Here is a 19,392-nt window from a genome sequence, read left to right on the forward strand (position 1 = left end):
AATTTTTAGGTGCGTTCACGCAGAAAGACAATTGATGGCTGGTTTGAAACCAAAGGTCTGTAGTGGCAGGGACGCTTGTGAGTTACGTCGGGAGAGAACGCAAGCATAACTTACAAGCAAACGTTCTGATGGGGGCAGATAAAAAAGTTAATTTTTTTTTCTTCCACCATGTTAATAATGTCAAAACAAGTGCTTATACAGGGACATCATTTTATTTTTACTTCAATTTTTATTGTACCTGTGTTTTTGTATGTACTTCACTCCCACCCCTTCTACTAATGAAGTTCAACCGTCCTGCACAAAGATCCAAGACCGCATATACAGTCATAGTAGCCTTACGGTCATAGTAACCAGTGCGTTCCAAAAATATGTTCGCGTTTTCCAGTGACGAAAGAACTTTCAATATTGAATCATTTTCGCACAGGTACTGTCGTCCATTTGACTATGTCGTATCCCGGTTTCCCCCACCAGCTTTTATTCGCCAGCTAGTGGCTAGGCTGTCTTAGCTCTTTTGTGAGAACATTAATTTCTGTTAGGAATTGAACGTCTACGTAATATTATACAACTGTTTAAAACAACTTAAATAAAAGGGCCTCGTTAAGTAATTAACTGTCATGTGATCTCCTCCCTTTCTACGACCCTACGACATAACCACTTGGACGGACAGTAGTAGATAGTATGTCTGAGTAATTTTATCTGTTCGGATCGGGCAGAAGTGAAGATTGAATTTACAGTACGTAAGGTACTCTTTCATAGAATAAGTACAGAATTATTTCAACATGAGTTACTAGTTACGAAGGACGAAACTGGTAATTGGGATTAGGTACAATAGTCTATAGTGCGATAATATGCACATTATAACTGAAGCCTATATCGAAATGAACGGCCACCATTTTCAAAAATGTGTTTAAATATCCATATTATGACTATTTTTCAATTTAACTTTATTCTCTATACTGTACGCTAATGTGCTGTAGACAGTATAATACACACTGCATAATGAATACGTCCGAATGGATAGCTCAGTTCGTGAGTAAAAACACTCATTGTTAATACTGTACTGTATTTTGATTAAACAAAAACCTAATGAAAATTATCAAACTCAAAGGCGCTATAATTCCTAGTTTACGTAAATAGATGAACTACTTTTCTTCCCTCCTATACCTAGTAAAGTGATTTGTTTGTATATTACGCCAGTATCATCGAACTCCAGTTGTGGAAGGGGGTAGCAAACGGTGTTGATCCAAAGGTATTGCCAGGTTAATATTAAAAATGTTAGTAAAAATAAAATGATGTCCCTGTACAAATTTTGGCCACTCGACCGCAATTACGAGGGCTGTAAAAAAATTAATTCGCCAGGGGCCGTTAACAGAAAGAAAAAACACAATTTCATTGGACAAATTTATTAGAACGGACACAGCTTATTGAGCTATTTTTCAACATATTTTCCATCAGAATTGACACATTTCTCATATCATAGGATCGACAGAGAGAGGTGCAGACGCAGTCAAACACTGGTTCCGGACTGAGGCGGCTGACTTCTACGACACAAAAATTGATTCCATCGTATGAAAAATGTCTCAATTCCAGTGGGGGATAGGTTGACAAATAGCGCAACAATTGCTGTATATGTTTCAATAAATATTTCCATGAAATTTTGCTTTTTTTCTACAAACGAACCCAAGGAAAATCACATTCTGGACGGCCTCGTAATTGCGGTCGAATGGCCAAAATTTGTATGATCACTTCTTTTGATATTATTAACATGGTGGAAGAAAAAAAAATCAACTCTTTTATCTGCCCTCATCAGAACGTTTGCTTGTTAGTTGGCTTGCTTGCATGCATGACTGGATGTTTACTGGATGTTTACTGGATGATGCAAAATAAAATGTTTAAATAGATTTGAGCGAGTTTAATGGTACCATTTTACTCGAACTACAATCAATCAATTACTGTGGCGCATCAAACAGCAGAAGGTTTTTGGCCTCAATCACAATAATTTTCCTCCAAGCTTCTCTATCTTCCGCCATGGTCCTATTCCTCCTATTCGTTTCAGATCCCTTTGCACTTGATCATTTCATCGCAATCTGGGTCGTCTCAGAAGTTTCCTTCCATCTGGTAACTTTTCCTAAGTAACTTTCATCAGAGATTGTTCTTCTCTTCTCATTAGATGCCCTAACAGCCCAGTCTTCTATTTTTAACTGATGCTACATCTGGTTCCAGATACAGGCTTCTTATTTCCCTATTCTTCCTAATTCGCCACTGTCCATTGTCTTAAATGAGGCCAAAAATCTTTATCAATATTTTGTTTTCAAAAATTATTAGTGCACTCTACGTTTCCTTGTCAAAATCCACATTTCTGCTCCGTATATTAAAATTGTGAGTATTATTGTTTGTAACATCCTATTTTTGTGGTTGTGGTAAGAATTTTGGAAATCATTAATGATTTGAAACATCTCTTTGTTTTTGAGATGAGAAGAAAAATTTCAATTTCTATTACATTTTTTATTTTATGTCCCAGATATTTGAATTCGTCGACCTTCTCAAATTCTTAATTGCCTATCTTAAGTGCATCTTTAGAGCCTCTTCAGACGAGATCACTTTTAGAAACGCTGCAGCTTGTGAATAGTGGATATAAATGAAGGACTTCAGACGCAGCCACAGCCACAGAATAGTGGCGCTGCAGACGGTCTGAGTGGTTGGCTTTGCCGCGGTGGCGGCCACTAGAAGAGGCGAAGTGGCGCTTCCCGTTGTGATACATGTAATTAAATTGTAGGTTTCAGAGGGGCCACAGCCACACCGCTATTTTAGTGGCGCGTGAGTGGCACGACTGTTGGGGCACCAATTTCTTACACCGCCACGAAAGTCTGCAACCTATTGTGCCACGGTGTCTTTTTTTTCGAATTGTATTGGTAATTCCTGCTAGAATCTCTTGAAATGATTTCTTAAACATGCGAAAACACGAAAGAATATCTTTTTGTGCGAGATCGTGCGTATTCGCTTGGTTTCCGTACAAAACCAATCCGCGGAAAGTCTAAAATTCCACATTCAGTATTCCCAACCTAACACACATAACAATTTCCCTCTTCTTACCGCTGAAGTGACATATTGATTTTACTGCTTTAGGCTTTTAACATATTATTTTTAGAGACGTTCGATATAGTAATAATTATAAATTGGAAACTTACCACTGCAATTTCACCTAAATTGCACTGTTAATTATTGTTTTTAAATATTTGCAAACATTAAGTAAACTCTACAACTCCACCAAAGTTACTGCATTCGTGATGCAAGTAACATTAAGGAAGCCGTGAAAAAATCAACAAGATTCCAGACTCATCATAGACTGGGGGGAAAAAAGACAGACGTATATCACGGCCTGCTGGAGTATAGTAAACACAGAAAACATTTTAAAGCAACAATGTTGAAGATAGATATTTTTGTTTTGCAAATTTGCCGTCATTGAACAGAAACCAAGCTGGAGATTTCATTGCAACTAATCAGAAATTCCTCTTTCAGGTATGTAATAAACGATCTTCGCACAAAATAATGTACGATACACGAGCGGTATGTTTTCTTTCAATTCTCGGAAATTAAAAAAGCTCAACTACGTTTCACTTTTTCAAACTTTTCCTCGAACATGAAAACTTCAACATACCGCTCTTGTAACGCATATTACTATTACAGTCCTGATGTAAATCATCAAATAAAGTGTGAAATAGTCCTCGATTCTGTATTTCCAAAACCAATGGATGGACCCAGACTCTTCTTCTATTTTTACATCTATTCTTTCTCCGTATAAGCAAAGTTGTCAAAAGTACAGGGACATCATTTTATTTTTACTTCAATTTTTATTGTACCTGAGTTTTTTAATGACCTCACTCCCACCCCTTCTACTAGTAAACTTCCAACCGTTCACGACACAGAGCCGAGGGCGCGTAAGCAGTACTGAGTGAGTACAGTACGTTCCAGAAATATGTTCACGTTTTCGAGTGACAAAAGAGCTTTCAATATTGAATCATATTTTCGCACAGGTACTGTCGTCCGTTTGCCTACGTCGCATCCCGGTTTCCCCCACCTGCTTCTGTTTACTCCTCTGTGAAGTCTCGCAGCTGGGCTATCTTAGCTCTTTTCTGAAAACATTAATTTCTGTTAGGAATTGGACGTCTACGTAATATTACAGAAGTGTTTAAAATAACTTAAATAAAAGGGCCTCGTTAAGTAATTAACTGTCACGTGATTTCCCCCCCCTTTCTACGACCCTGCGACAAAACCACTTGAACGGACAGTAGATAGCATTTCTGAGTAATTTTATCTTTTCGGATCGGGCAGAAGTGAAGATTGAATTTACAATACGTAAGGTACTCTTTTATAGAGTAGATACAGAATTATTTCAACATGAGTTACTCGTACGAAGGACGAAACTGGTAATTGGAATTACGCACAATAGTCTATAGTGTGATAATATGCACAAAAGAACTGAAGCCTGTATCGAAATAAATGGCCACTATTTTCAAAAATGTGTTTAAATATCCATATTATGATAATTTTCAATTTAACTTCATTCTCTATATTGTACGCTAATGCGCTCCAACAGTACAATATACACTGCATAATGAATACGTCCGAATGGAAGCTCAATTCGTGAGTAAAAACACTAAGTGTTAATACAGTACTGTATTTTGATTAAACAAAAATCTAATGAAAATTATCAAACTCAAAATCGCGATATTTCCTAGTTTACATAAATGGATGAACTACTTGTCTTCCCTCCTATAGCTACTCCAGTCGTGGAAGGGGTAGCAAACGGTGTTTCCTGTTTCAATCGTTAATAGAAAGGTATAGCCAGATTAATATTGAAAATGTTAGTAAAAATAAAATGATGTCCCTGTATATCTCCCTGTGTGTTCATGTTCACTGGTAGACTAAAAAATTCTCTACAAAAATTTAGTATACCGGTATTAACCAGAGCTTCAAACGCGCGTTCGCAACGTCACTAACAAGCCACTAGTGGCGCTGCTAAAGTGGCCTCGTTTGAAGCGGCTCTTACTGTTGTCTTTTCTCGATACTTTCACGTATTTGTTTTTTCCTGGATTTATGAATGTTGGCGTCTTCTATTAATTCTTTCGTTACCTACTCAAACTACGCATAGGCCTATGTTAATATAAAAATATATTTTAAAATTATTAATATAACGATAATATTTATTAATTTTGGATGTTGGAGCAAGGGTATCAAGGAAATCAAGGTATAAAATTTTATTATGCAGATACCAATCAATAAATGACACAACAGAACTTTCTAGTTAACAAAGGAAGACCGATGAAAGATAACACAATGTCCTAATTAAATCCATACCAGGTAGTAGGCCTTAAACACCGACATAGACAATTCTGTGGTTGTTCTGTGGGTGATACCGACCACACATAACGACAGACGTCGACAATGACTTCAGTCTGTGGTCCGTGTGAGTTACTATCATCTGTTTCCATACAATTCAGTACTAATTCCTGACCGCCCACAACACAACCACACGTAACTGCAAAATAATCGCAAAGTTGTGGTCCGTGTGAGTTGAGCCTAAAGAGTACATTCCAATAGGCCTATACCTATACTATATGCAAAAATTCCGAGGAAAAATTACTTTCTAGGACGTCGTGGGGTACCTAGAATATCCGACAGCCGAATGAGTGCGTGGTCCGAGGTAAAGGAAGTGTTATTTCCTGTAATCTATTATCTTAGCCATAATCTTATCGCCAAATCATGCAAACAGACTGTATAAAACTCTGCATCTATAGCTTGCACAATAGCAACCATATGTGGGTGGGGTACATGTACTATACTTTAAATAGATTCTACGATCCTTAATTTTGGTTGTAGTGTATTGCGATATAAGGGTAGTAAGTATTAGTGTCCTGCAATGCTCGAACATGAGAGAGGCAACCAAGACCTTACAAACTTCGTCTTATTTCATATGAAAAACTAATCACAAGATCTGTGCTAAAATCTTTAAGCTGTTAAAGCATAGATGTCCAATTGAGGACCGTTTTTGCAAAACTTGCTAACTTCAAAATTTGTAAAATTGAGATTTTGATGGATTCGTTAACATAAGGCAGGCCTCTACATGATGTTCAAAGCGTCTTAGTAAAATTGCATTATTTCTCTACATTGTAATGTGTCAAAGTGTGATCGTTTTTTCAAAACTTGCTTTCTGCTATAAGCGAGACATACAGCAAAACTTGCTTACTATAGTGTTTTGTCTCTCCTGTAAAATTTAGTTTTTTTTTTTTTTTTCAGTTAGCAAGTCTTGCAAAAACGGTCCTCAATTGTAACTTGTGCGAGGTAACCCTGGCGTAAGCAACCCGCAGCGCATATTTTTAAGGTCGTTTTTCGTATTTTATATGGAAAGTTATTAGGCTGACCTTAGCAGAGCATGCTTGACGTGCAATATCTCCTGGTTCTATAGGCGTTTGGACACCCATGGGTTAAAGCATGAAGGGATGGGAGTGGAGGGCAGCGAATATTTTATAACAAATGATGAAGGATCGGTGGAGCGGAGAAAAATTCTCTCCGACACCGGGATTCGAAACCGGGTTTTCAGCTCTACGTGCTGACGCTCTATCCACTAAGCCAAAACATCCGATGCCGGATTGAATCCTCTCAGTGTAAGCTCCACCTCTTATCTTCCCTTTAATGGCCAACCCTCATGCACTGTGTCACAGATGTGTGACAGTGGCACTAAGTCCAACATACTAATATGCAGAGGTGCACTCATTACGAGTGACTAAGTGGCCGGGATCCGACGGGATGAGCGCCGTCTTAAATCACTAAGTGATTATATACGCATATCATATTATTGCTGTGATGTACCGTAGTACATACGATATTTCCGTGCAGGAATTCTGCATTATATGATGAAGGATCGGTGGAGCGGAGAAAAATTCTCTCCGGCACCAGGATTCGAACCCGGGCTTTCAGCTCTACGTGCTGACGCTCTATCCACTAACCAATTCTGATGGCGGAGTGAATTCTCTCCGTTTAAGCTCCACCTCTTAGTTTCCCTTTAGTGGCCAATCCTCATGCATTATGTCACAGATGTGTGATTGTGGCACAATGTCCAACAAACTGAGAGGATTCAGTATTATTCTTCCTTCACGCTCTCTGTCCAACACAGCTTCATTCCTTATTCTGTCTGTCCATTTCACACGCTCCATTCTTCTCCATATCCACATTTCAAATGCTTCTAGTCGTTTCTCTTCACTCCGTCGTAACATCCGTGTTCCTGCCCCATACAGTGCCACACAACACACATAAAATATTTCACTAGTCTCTTCCTTAGTTATTTTTCCAGAGGTCCGCAGAAGATGCTCGTTCTTCTATTAAAAGCTTCCTTTTCCATTGCTATCCTCCTTTTGACTTAGTGGCAGCAGCTCATGTTACTGCTTATAGTACTTCCCAAGTTCCTATTGTATTATAAGCTGTCCACTTGTTCTACTGCCTCATTTAGTATTTGCACGTTTATCTTCTTTATTTTTCTTCTTATGACCACGATCTTCGTCTTGTTTGCATTTATCTTGATCCCATACTGCTCACAGCTGTCATTTAGCTCCAGTACCATACCCCGTAGTGTTGTCTCCTCTTGTGCTAATAGAGCCGTATCATCAGAAAATTTTATGCACTTTATCCTTTTTTTCCTCTGCTCTGAAAAGTTTTTTGCTAAATCTTCCAAGTAGATGTTGAACAGGGTAAGTGACAGAGGGCATTCTTGCCGTACTTCGCCCCCTATTTCAACATAGGGATTTAACATGGAAAATCACTTATTTAACAAAAATCTTATCAGAACATCAACGATTTTTCATCGTTTTATAAATGAGATATTAACAAACTCATCTTACAGATAATAACTAGAATTGTGTTCTTTTAATAAATTGTGTATTTTTTACATAAGCCTACGTCATCTCTAACAAAACTTTCACGGTCAACGCGTCTGGCCGCGAAACCAGGTGGCCCGGGTTCGATTCCCGGTCGGGACAAGTTACCTGGTTGAGGTTTTATCCGGGGTTTTCCCTCAACCCAACATGAGCAAATGCTGGGTAACTTTCGGTGTTGGACCCCGGACTCATTTCACCGGCATTATCACCTTCATCTCATTCAGATGCTAAATAACCTAAAATGTTGATAAAGCGTCGTAAAATAACCTACTAAAATAAAATAAAAAAACAAAACTTTCATGGTTCGAATTAAACTGACACAGACGTACAGACAGACAGTCGGTATTGGCTGGGAGAGATGCCTCACTGCCGCGGATTCGGACAGCTGAGATTGTCTGCCGGCACCATACACGGGGGGGGGGGGGGGAATCTCACTGGCCTGGTAGTGAATGAAACGAGCTGGAGTCCGCATAGAGAGAGAGAATGTAACAACGGCAGTTGAGTTTTTGTACACTGTCTATTAAAAGTTTGATGATTCGAATAAATCTGACGTTTGCTTTCTTAATAGGTTTACAAGAAATGACAAAATAGTTTTAAAAGACGCTGAAAACAACGATTTTACATCTTGATCACACAACTTTTAACACTATATCACTTCGGAATATATTCCGAAACGACTTTACACGCAGATATGAATCCTTATCCTCTGATGAGGTTCTCTATTATCAGGCAGTACATCTCACTTGACGATATGTGTCAGACTTGGGACCCTCCGACTACCATCTTTTCGGTTCTGTAAAGGAGCAGCTGCGAGAACAACGCTACGATACGCTGGAGGACATCCGGAAAGCAGTGCGTCAGTGTTTTCGGGAAGATAAACGAACTTCTACAGCAAGGGAATTTTAAAACTTACAGAACGGCGGGAAAAATGTGTGCAAAGAAATGGAGACTGTGTTGAAAAGTGACAGAAAAGCCTGTAATTAAAATGATATACCTGGTTTGTCTAAAAAATAAAAATTAAGATTAAATTATAACAATGGACTGTTCATGACTTTCAGTACGACCCTCGTAGTTGCACAATAAATCCCTGTTTTCTATGATTTGTCTCTTTGGCACTTAGTCTTTTGTATGTCCAGTCCTCAATTAATATTTCTGACCTGCAGCTAGATCTATATCAATTGTAAATATAGTAAACATTATTAGGTTACCACGGCAATCAATACCACTATGATCAATGGATTCCAAGGTCTAGTCTACATTGAATGATGATACTTTTATCACAGACTACTATATACAGTCACGAAGCTTGAGTTTTGAGGGTGCTAGAAACAATAGACTGTGACGGTACTATTTTGCATTGCCTGTAATGAGGCGATATTAGCGATCCTAGTGGTGAGCAACTATCTAACGTTTGCATATTTACTACGTATTAAGCTTCGCGACTGTATATACTAGACTGTGCTTTTATTTTTAAAATAATTATTATAAATCACTATTTTAAAACGATCGTGGATCAAATTATTTAATACAGCTAGTGTCACTGTCGTGTAATTAAAAACTCGGCTAATGTCTCGCTCTTCAGAAACATCCTCGAGTGATAATAATGCACGTATCGACTAGTGGTATTTATTATTGTCACAGTTTCCAAAATCGTGAAATTTCTCCGAATTTTAGACAAAATGTTAATTTGTTGTGTGTTTTGACTTTTATGTGAACATTATTAAAAAATTATCCATAAAAACGGAAAGTTCCTTCGACTTATTATCACTGTAAAGATTTAAAGTACAAAATATACATTTTACAAGAAAGAAAAACTAAGATTTAAAACACTTTATAAATAACTTGTTCTAAAAACAGAATTACAACGAAGATGAAAAAGATAAATTCAATCGCAGGTGTCGAATTTTCTTCTTGGCTGGGAGATAAAACTTCATGGACACAACAAGCTAAAATAGAAACAGTTAAGATTTCAACATAACGGAGAGTGAGAAAAACAATTTTCCAGCTGAAAAGTTAATCTTTGAGAATGCCTGCATCTGGCAGTGGCAGTGGCCCATACGAATCTGAGTCGACTCAGAGTTGATGTAGGCGGCGGGGACCGATCACGTGGCTTCCGTACACGTGGGCACGTGGTCCTCACCACGTGACGAGCCATTTATGTCAAGATTGTCGCCAGCATCACAGACTGTACGGTACACAGCACTGCGAGGGAGCACAAAATACATTAGACCCTGTAACGGAAACCAATATGGCTGCCCGTTTCCCATAATGCACTCTTATTCCGGCGGAAATATGTCATAGCAACCGTAGCCAACCCATGCATTTTGTTTTTCACCAGAAGATTGAAAATGAAGGGTTCGTTATCATGATACCTGGCGGCCATTTTTGTGTTAAACAATCTTTTAACGGGAAATACAAAACTAATACGGAATCTCATATACTGTAACACTTTATCAAAAGTGTAAACGTTATAATGGCCATCCAAGATACATAAGTAAAAGCTTTTTCAATCCACTGAAATTTTAATTAGGCCTATAGCTCAGTAACTCGGAATTCGACAACCATGATCAAGAAGACTATTTCTCTGATATATAGGCCTAATCAACGAGTTAGATACTATAGAGAGGCTGAAGACCTTTGATAAGCGCTCCCTGCGGAGGCCAATAGTACTATGGATCGTTCCCTAAAAAACATGGCGGTCTATAGTACCGCCAGCCTCCGCAAGGAGTGCTTATCAAACTGCAATTAAGACTTTAAAATTTCCAAAAATGTCTCATTCCCTCGGATTTAAATGAAATGTACCGTAAATCATAATATTCGTTGCTGGATAATTAAACCCTCTCAATACAGGTACCATTGCCGCAGAGAATTATAAGATAAGACGGACTGAGCATAAGCGAAATATCTGTATTAATAAGTCTGTACCATCAAGAGTTTAGTATTTATTGTGTTTATAGGGCCTACTCCAATTTTCTTTTTGTTAATGCGTAGGGCTCTTTTTGTTAACAAAGAGGAAAGTTAGCATTTGCATCACACATAATTTAACATTATTGTTCAAAATAATGTAAGAACAGTTTTATTCTGCAAAAGCCTCTGCCTAGTTGTGAGACACGTATGAGATCAATGTTTGTTTCAAATTATATTAGACTACACGATGTCTCCATCACGCGAAAAGAAGTGTACCTAGCTGTGGCTCCTGTCGTTTCTGATAACAATGTTAATCGTATCTTATCGTTTCAATAAATGTGGTGAGTTATGATCATGAGTAACTTTCTATTAGTGTCATTCTTTAATTATTATGTTGCATGCTAAGAGATTATTTGTAGTTTTAATAATTTCAGTTTTCAAAAGTTCTCTGTATTAATTCCAATTTCAAATGAATTTTTCTCAATAACTTAATTACTGGATTTTTTTTTAATTTTCGCCACTACCTTTCCTATATTTTACCCCTATTAGTTACATAAGTCGTCTCTCTTGAAATCACCTGGTGAGCACTGAATTACATAATTTCATATTAGGTTAGATTAGCTGTAAGATAATTAAATTTGTGACGAAGTCAAAAAAGTATTTATTTTTCTTCTGCCGATTAAATTCATCCGTCTTTAGGTGCTTTGCTTTGGTTGCATCGAGTATAGCTTGTCATTTAATATCTGGGCTATATTTAGTGAAAATAATAAAACATAGGCCTACAGCTGTTATAAAACGTAAAGTTTTGTGTGTATTTTACTTTTTATTTATTAACATAGTCTTAATATGTAACTCAATTCACAATAATACTAACTTCATCACAGTCATTTCCTACAAAATCCGAGCCACGCCCCTTTGTTTTGACTAACCGAAACATGGCGGACCAATGTTCAATTGTCTTCAACTTTCTGAGGTCTTTGGCCTCTCTATAGTATCTAACTCGTTGGGCCTAATTTTTTACTTACAATATTTAACCAAATAAAGGATGATAATTTCTTCATTTCATCTGTTATCTCACTCAGTGAAGTAAATTAAGCCAGTGTTTCTCATCGTTTTTGTTGATAAGATTCCCCTTTTCTTCACATTACTTTAGTGTGACTCCTGGCCTAAGGGTAGAGTAGGATGTAAAACATATTATACTGTGAAATTTGTTATTAGTTAAAAAAAATTTAATAAATTATGTTTTTATTTAAAGCAAAATATTGGGTTGTTTAAATTTTAATAGACTTAGGTACTTTAGCGCAAAAATTATTATTATTATTATTATTATTATTATTATTATTATTATTATTACTTACAAATGGCTTTTAGGGAACCGCAGGTTCATTACCGCCCTCACAAAAGCCCGCCAGCGATCCCTATCCTGTGCAAGATTAATCCAGTCTCTATCATCATATCCCACCTCCCTCAAATCCATTTTAATATTATCCTTCCATCTACGTCTCGGCCTCCTCAAAGGTCTTTTTCCCTCCGGTCTCCCAACTAACACTCTATATGCATTTCTGGATTCGCCCATACATGCTACATACCGTGCTCATCTCAAACGTCTGGATTTAATGTTCCTAATTATGTCAGGTGAAGAATACAATGCATGCAGTTCTGCGTTGTGTAACTTTATTATTATTACTAGCCGTACCCGTGCGCTCCGCTGCACCTGTTAGAAATAAATATAAAGTAATTACATAATTAAAATAGGACGTTTGATCCAGGGAACAATTTTTACAACAGCGCAAGATAATCTGCTTCGCTCATTACCCAATTTTTTTTTTGCATTGCATTTATTGCATATATATTTTATGTATTTTAACACGATTCAATTGAGCATAGTTAAAATTTGAATTATAAAATAATGGATTGCTAAGCTAACGTACTATTACTGCATACTAAATCAATACACTCTCGTTGTTCGTTAATTCTCTGAGATTAAAATGAGTGTACATAAATATTATTTTAAGAAATACAGAAAACGAATGTACAAAATAGCCTATCAAATTTTCTGTGCATAAGAAGCTATTTTAATCTTACCTGTCCTCGATTTACTCAGACCTCACTGTAATAACATTATAGCATTATGTCCATCTAGAGAAACTACACTTTCCAATGGTGAAATAATAATTAATTATACAAATCGGTTAATTTAGCTTCTGATATTACATCATACAAACATAGAAACATTCTCTGTAGGCTATGTTTAATAGCTTTCGATTGTTGATGTCCAAGGCCCTGTTTCGATTGTTGTTGTCCAAGGCCCCTTATAGACGAAGTCATTTTTTAATTCATTACACTGTCTTAGATGGCGTTATTTTAATTTTAAAACTCATTTATCTCGTTAAATATCCGTCCTATCAAACTTTTGTAAAGAATAAAACTTATCGCAAATTATTTTTAAAGAAATGTTTGTTATGTAACATGTTTCACAAAAATCAATAATAAGCGAGATATTTCGATTTATTTAATTCAGGCCCCCTTATAACCCCCCTTTTAAATAAAGTATTTTGAATGCCATATAGCCTAAAATCTAAGTTACAACGAACTTAATTTACATTCCAATGTTCATATAAATCGGTTCAGCCATTATCGCGTGAAAAGGTAACAAACATACAGACAGACATACAAACAAAAATTTCAAAAAAGCGATTTTCGGTTTCAGGGTGGTTAATTATATATGTTAGGACCAATTATTTTTGGAAAATCGAAAATTACCAGAAAAATTTCGGCTACAGATTTATTATTAGCATAGATTATTATTAGAGCAGCTGGCTACGGACTGGAAGGTCCGGGGTTCGATCCCAGGTGGTGACAGGATTTTTTCTCGTTGCCAAACTTTCAGAACGGCCCCAAGGTTCACTCAGCCTTCTATAAAATTGAGTACCGGGTCTTTCCCGGGGTTAAAAGGCGGTCAGAGCGTGGTGCCGACCATACCACCTCATTCTAGTGCCGAGGTCATGGAAAGCATGGGGCTCTACCTCCATGCCCCCCAAGTGCCTTCATGGCATGTTACGGGGATACCTTTACCTTTACCTTTTATAGATTATTATTATTATTATTATTATTATTATTATTATTATTATTATTATTATTATTATTATTGGAAGGTCCGGAGTTCGATCCCAGGTGGCGACAGGATTTTTTCTCGTTGCCAAACTTTCAGAACGGTCCCGAGGTTCACTCAGCCTCCTATAAAATTGAGTACCGGGTCTTTCCCGGGGGTAAAAGGCGGCCAGAGCGTGGTGCCGACCACACCACCGCATTCTAGTGCCGAGGTCATGGAAAGCATAGGGCTCTACCTCCATGCCCCCCAAGTGCCTTCATGGCATGTTACGGGATACCTTTACCTTTATTATTATTATTATTATTATTATTATTATTATTATTATTATTATTATTATTATTATTAATTTTTTTTTCTGTATCTCTCCATAAAAATACCTCTTCGAACTTCTAGAGAGGCACAGCTTCCCGGTTGAAAATCACTCAAATTTATAATAAAGTAAAATCACAAAGTAAATAAAAATGAATAAAATAAACGTTTTGAATATTGAAATACAGTTTCATTATGGGTTATGAATAGACTTCGGACTTCCCCTTTTTGCCTATTTTATTCCTGTGAACTAAGGTTACGGAACTTAATCCAAAATCCACGTTAGGTCATTTAGGTCATGTGTGAAGTGCGTAACAGAATCTCGGAAATGGAAAAGACGAGACGAAGCGTCTTGTCTTTTTTAACTTTTACTCAATTCTGCTATAATGCTCTTACCACTCTTTATCGCAATATATTACGGAATCGATTAAGCTAGAAAATATCGGAAACGATTTTTCGCAACATCACAATGCCAACCAAGAAAATCAGCTGCTGAAAACTGGAAACAAATCATTAAAACAATAGTAAATTCTTCCCCAGCCGTCAAACACTTAACAAACGCCAACGTGTCTTGATCGTGGTTGGTGAAGCCGGCTATCAGGATATTCTGTTTTTCTTTAGTGCTGAAATGACGTCAATTTAACGTCACTTTTATAATGCTCTGATTACTTTCACCGGTGAGAACTGGCAACTCTCTGTATATCTGTAGAGATAGTTACTTCTGATACTCAAACAAACGTCCCGCGGTAGCCGTGATCGTCTAGTGGTTAGGACATTGCGTTGTGGCCGCAATAACCCAGGTTCGAATCCTGGTCACGGCAGTGGTGAAACACTGTCACGGGCGGGGTTATTTTTTTAACATAACAGTGTTGGACTCCACGTAAACTTTATGTTAACATCAACCAAAGCAATTAAAACCATGGAAATGCTGCCCGCTATATTGTAGTGTGGTGTTCGAGGAACATAATTATTATAGAGTAATCTGATGACTGTCAGGAAGATTACATTTATGTCTCTTTTTCCAAGCAAACAGATGTTCCGTAAGTTGTCAATAAATTATTAAAAAAGGTTTGTGGAAACTGACTTATGTCACTTTTCCCAGATACTGCAGAAATAATATCAGTCACTAAAATCATTATTTTAATTTGATCCTAGTTTATAGAGCGAGTCAATTTGCCTATTTTATATTAAAAATAGAAATACCTACAGAAAATACTCTCATTAAAAACATGTACCTATCTTTATCAATGTGAGCTTGCTTTTGTACAAGAAGAACCATTTTCCTTCTACTTAGAACATCTGAACAACATTTTCAGTAATGTTATTCTTTCATATTCTAAGTCTAGAATGTAACAACAGTGGAAATATAAAACCGTGCGTTTTTTAAAGCGCTTCACACCTTTGCTACAGCAAAATGAGAGTCGAAAAAAAAACGTAAGTAGGTCGACTGACTGCAAAATGGTGGACAAAATTAATATTGGCTTCTATTTCTGCCGTAATAAATTTAACCCTAAAAGAACCGAACATGTTAAATAGTTTCGACTTCCATGATAATGACATGGAATTATTATTACTAGACGATTTTGACAATAATAAACGTTACAAAAGACCAAAACACACATTCCGCCATGATGGATCGTGCAGCAAACTCGTAAAGCGGTGTTTTGATTTGCTGCACGCTTGCTACAGCGGCGGTGAAGCAAATGTAATAAAAGAACGATCTTGCTGCAGCGCTTTACGTCTTGCTTTAAAAAAACCGCACGGAAATCTTACAAGATTCCTTATTAATACAGTGTTGGCAACTGTTATTTTACGTACAGAGGCATAAAAATCTTAATTCATCAACATAATATTTCTCCAGTACATCATAATGATGATATTAAAGGTCAACATAAACTATTAATACCGACAAAATATCTATACAAATAATAAATCTGTAGCCGAAATTTTTCTGGTAATTTTCGATTTTCCAAAAATAATAAGTCCCAACATATATAATTAACCACCCTGAAACCGAAAATCGCATTTTTGAAATTTTTGTTTGTATGTCTGTCTGTATGTTTGTTACCTTTTCACGCGATAATGGCTGAACCGATTTATATGAACATTGGAATGTAAATTAAGTTCGTTGTAACTTAGATTTTAGGCTATATGGCATTCAAAATACTTTATTTAAAAGGGGGTTATAAGGGGGCCTGAATTAAATAAATCGAAATATCTCGCTTATTATTGATTTTTGTGAAAAATGTTACATAACAAAAGTTTCTTTAAAAATGATTTCCGATAAGTTTTATTCTTTACAAAATTTTGATAGGACTGATATTTAATGAGATAAATGAGTTTTAAAATTAAAATAACGCCATCTAAGGCGGTGCAATGAATTAAGAACAAATGACTTCGTCTATAAGGGGCCTTGGACAACAACAATCGAAACAGGGGCCTTGGACATCAACAATCGAAAGGTATTAAACATAACCTACAGAGAATGTTTCTGTGTTTGTATGAAGTAATATCGGAAGCTAAATTAACCGATTTGTATAATTAATTATTATTTCACCATTGGAAAGTGTAGTTTCTCTAGATAGACATAATGCTATAATGTTATTACAGTGAGGTCTGAGTAAATCGAGGACAGGTAAGATTAAAATAGCTTCTTATGCACAGAAAATTTGATAGGCTATTTTGTACATTCGTTTTCTGTATTTCTTAAAATAATATTTATGTACACTCATTTTAATCTCAGAAAATTAACGAACAACGAGAGTGTATTGATTTAGTATGCAGTAATAGTACGTTAGCTTAGCAATCCATTATTTTATAATTCAAATTTTAACTATGCTCAATTGAATCGTGTTAAAATACATAAAATATATATGCAATAAATGCAATGCAAAAAAAAATGGGCAATGAGCGAAGCAGATTATCTTGCGCTATTGTAAAAGTTGTTCCCTGGATCAAACGTCCTATTTTAATTATGTAATTACTTTATATTTATTTCTAACAGGTGCAGCGGAGCGGAGCGGCTAGTTAGAAAATAAGACTTAACGGAAATTGATCTTCGGAATATGTATTATATGTCTTGCTCGTGTTAAATTTTACTGTACCTGGTTAACATGTTTTGGCCTGCTATTGGCCTTCTTCAGAACTTGATCATTTTACTGTATTATGACTTGTATTCTACCCAGACACAAGTCCGTAATACCAAATGGAAACTTGAGATTTTGTTTTTAATAGCTCTTCAGAAACTTAAAAAAAAGTGACTTAAGCTCCATTGACCATGCACCGAAGAATTAAGAAAATAAAAAAATAAATAAAGAGATGAAATTCCTGCGAAGAACAACTGGCTATTCTAGATTAGACAGCAAGAGGAACGAAGATGTTCTTCAAGAGCTTGACATATCTCTTATTTTGGATTACATCTATAGTTACAGAACTAACTGGCAGCAACATGTTCACCGCATGGAAAGGACTCGTCACATTTCTATCTACTGTCCAAGAGGGAAGAGAAACTAGGAAGAACTTTAAAGAGATGGCTTGAGACTGTAATGGGCCATTAGACCCAATACTTGTTAGGACGATGATTATGATGGGCAGAACTCTAAGCACAACCCGTTGCCGTCATCCAGACTGTAGTGAGCTTGAAACACTTAGACACGTGCTTGGACAATGCCCTAAAGGCGAGCTGCTGATCAATGCTAGACATCAACGTGTACGACATGCTTTGGCGACATCGTTAAAAACTTTAAATTGGGAGATTCATGAGGAAATACATTGTGTATCATCAGATGGTTCTTTTAGACGAGCAGACATTATTGCTATTAACGGACGCTTAAAACGGGCTCTTGTTCTTGACCCTGCTATCCGTTTCGAAAGAAACCTAAATCAGGCCACCGAAGTTGATACTGAGAAGAAGTCCATATATGAACCTTGTCTGCCTTATCTGTCTCAAAAGTACAACGTCCCTCTTAAACAATGGTCTGTCATTGGTTTGCTGTTTGGCAGTAGAGGTTCTATTTCCAAATTCACATGGAATTATCTTAAGGAACTTCACATTCCTTTTGATTATGTAATGTCTGTCCTTATAAACATTATCAAGGATTCTCTTCAAATATTACATCATCATCTCTATTTCAATTAATCCACTTATATTTGCCTTAAACAATTAACTTTCTTTTTTCTTTAATGTGTCACATCACATTATATTGTACATGTTTATTGTATTCAGGACCAGTGGCGTAGCGTCAATGTAAGCTAAAAAGCTCAGCTTCCCCAGTTAATAATAATTTCATAATAAACCTGGAGTTTATGAACAAAATTATTTATTAATTTTAATAGAATTTATATTTACGCGTTAAATATTGTGATGCGGCAGCTCAAGATGATTCGTGATGCAGCAGTAAACAAGAAGCCTGCACACACCAGCTTCCAAGCAGACTGGTTTCTTACACTCATTCTTCTGTGTAACCCACCCCGCAGATTTTCATCCCTTTCTAACTAAACTACCCTGGCCGCAAGGCTCGCAAGAAGCTAGCTTTTACATTGAAAATAATTTAGTTTCCGAATTATCCCTTTCGTGAGTTGTGTTCAGTTGAAGTGATAGTGTGCATTGTGGCTGATATAATAAATAATGAATGAAATAACAGTTCCTGACACAAATTTACTTGAATTTTTTAGGACAGTTCTATTATCAAGATTGACTCACGAACAAAAGTGTGATTTAGAAAACAAATGACCGACTCCCTTGTTGTCACTGAAGGACACAACCAAAACACAGACACATTATTACGTAATGATACTAATACTGTATCTATTGACCGTTAATATTGTGATTTCTCTAAGTATGACAGGGAGTGAGCTAATGTTATATTATACGTGTCTATTTGTTAGAGATATGTGTAAACCGTGAATCATATTTTACTACTTACCATTTGAGGTCATGCCTTATTGGTTTTACTTACGAGGTTCCAACCAATCTTCAGACTGCTGACTTGACATTGACTATTAGCCTATTTATTTTAACCCGTAAGTGGTGAGGTATTTTTCTAGTCACGTAACTGGGGATTGCACTTACTCCAACTTAGAAATTTGTATCGTAGCACTCAGATAATCAAACTGAATTTTTAATTTATATAA

General features: G+C 36.5%; 1 long non-coding RNA gene and 1 other non-coding gene across 2 annotated transcripts in view; one reads left to right on the plus strand and one right to left on the minus strand.

The window, feature by feature from the left end:
• LOC138702686 (uncharacterized) overlaps positions 1–19,392 on the minus strand; it is a 174,608-nt gene that overhangs the window by 146,278 nt on the left and 8,938 nt on the right. The window lies entirely within an intron of this gene.
• TRNAH-GUG (transfer RNA histidin (anticodon GUG)) lies at positions 15,009–15,080 on the plus strand. The gene has a single exon. It is a non-coding gene; the product is annotated as a tRNA-His (tRNA).

This window comes from Periplaneta americana, chromosome 7, assembly GCF_040183065.1.
Source record: "Periplaneta americana isolate PAMFEO1 chromosome 7, P.americana_PAMFEO1_priV1, whole genome shotgun sequence".
In the NCBI taxonomy this organism is placed as follows: domain Eukaryota; kingdom Metazoa; phylum Arthropoda; class Insecta; order Blattodea; family Blattidae; genus Periplaneta; species Periplaneta americana.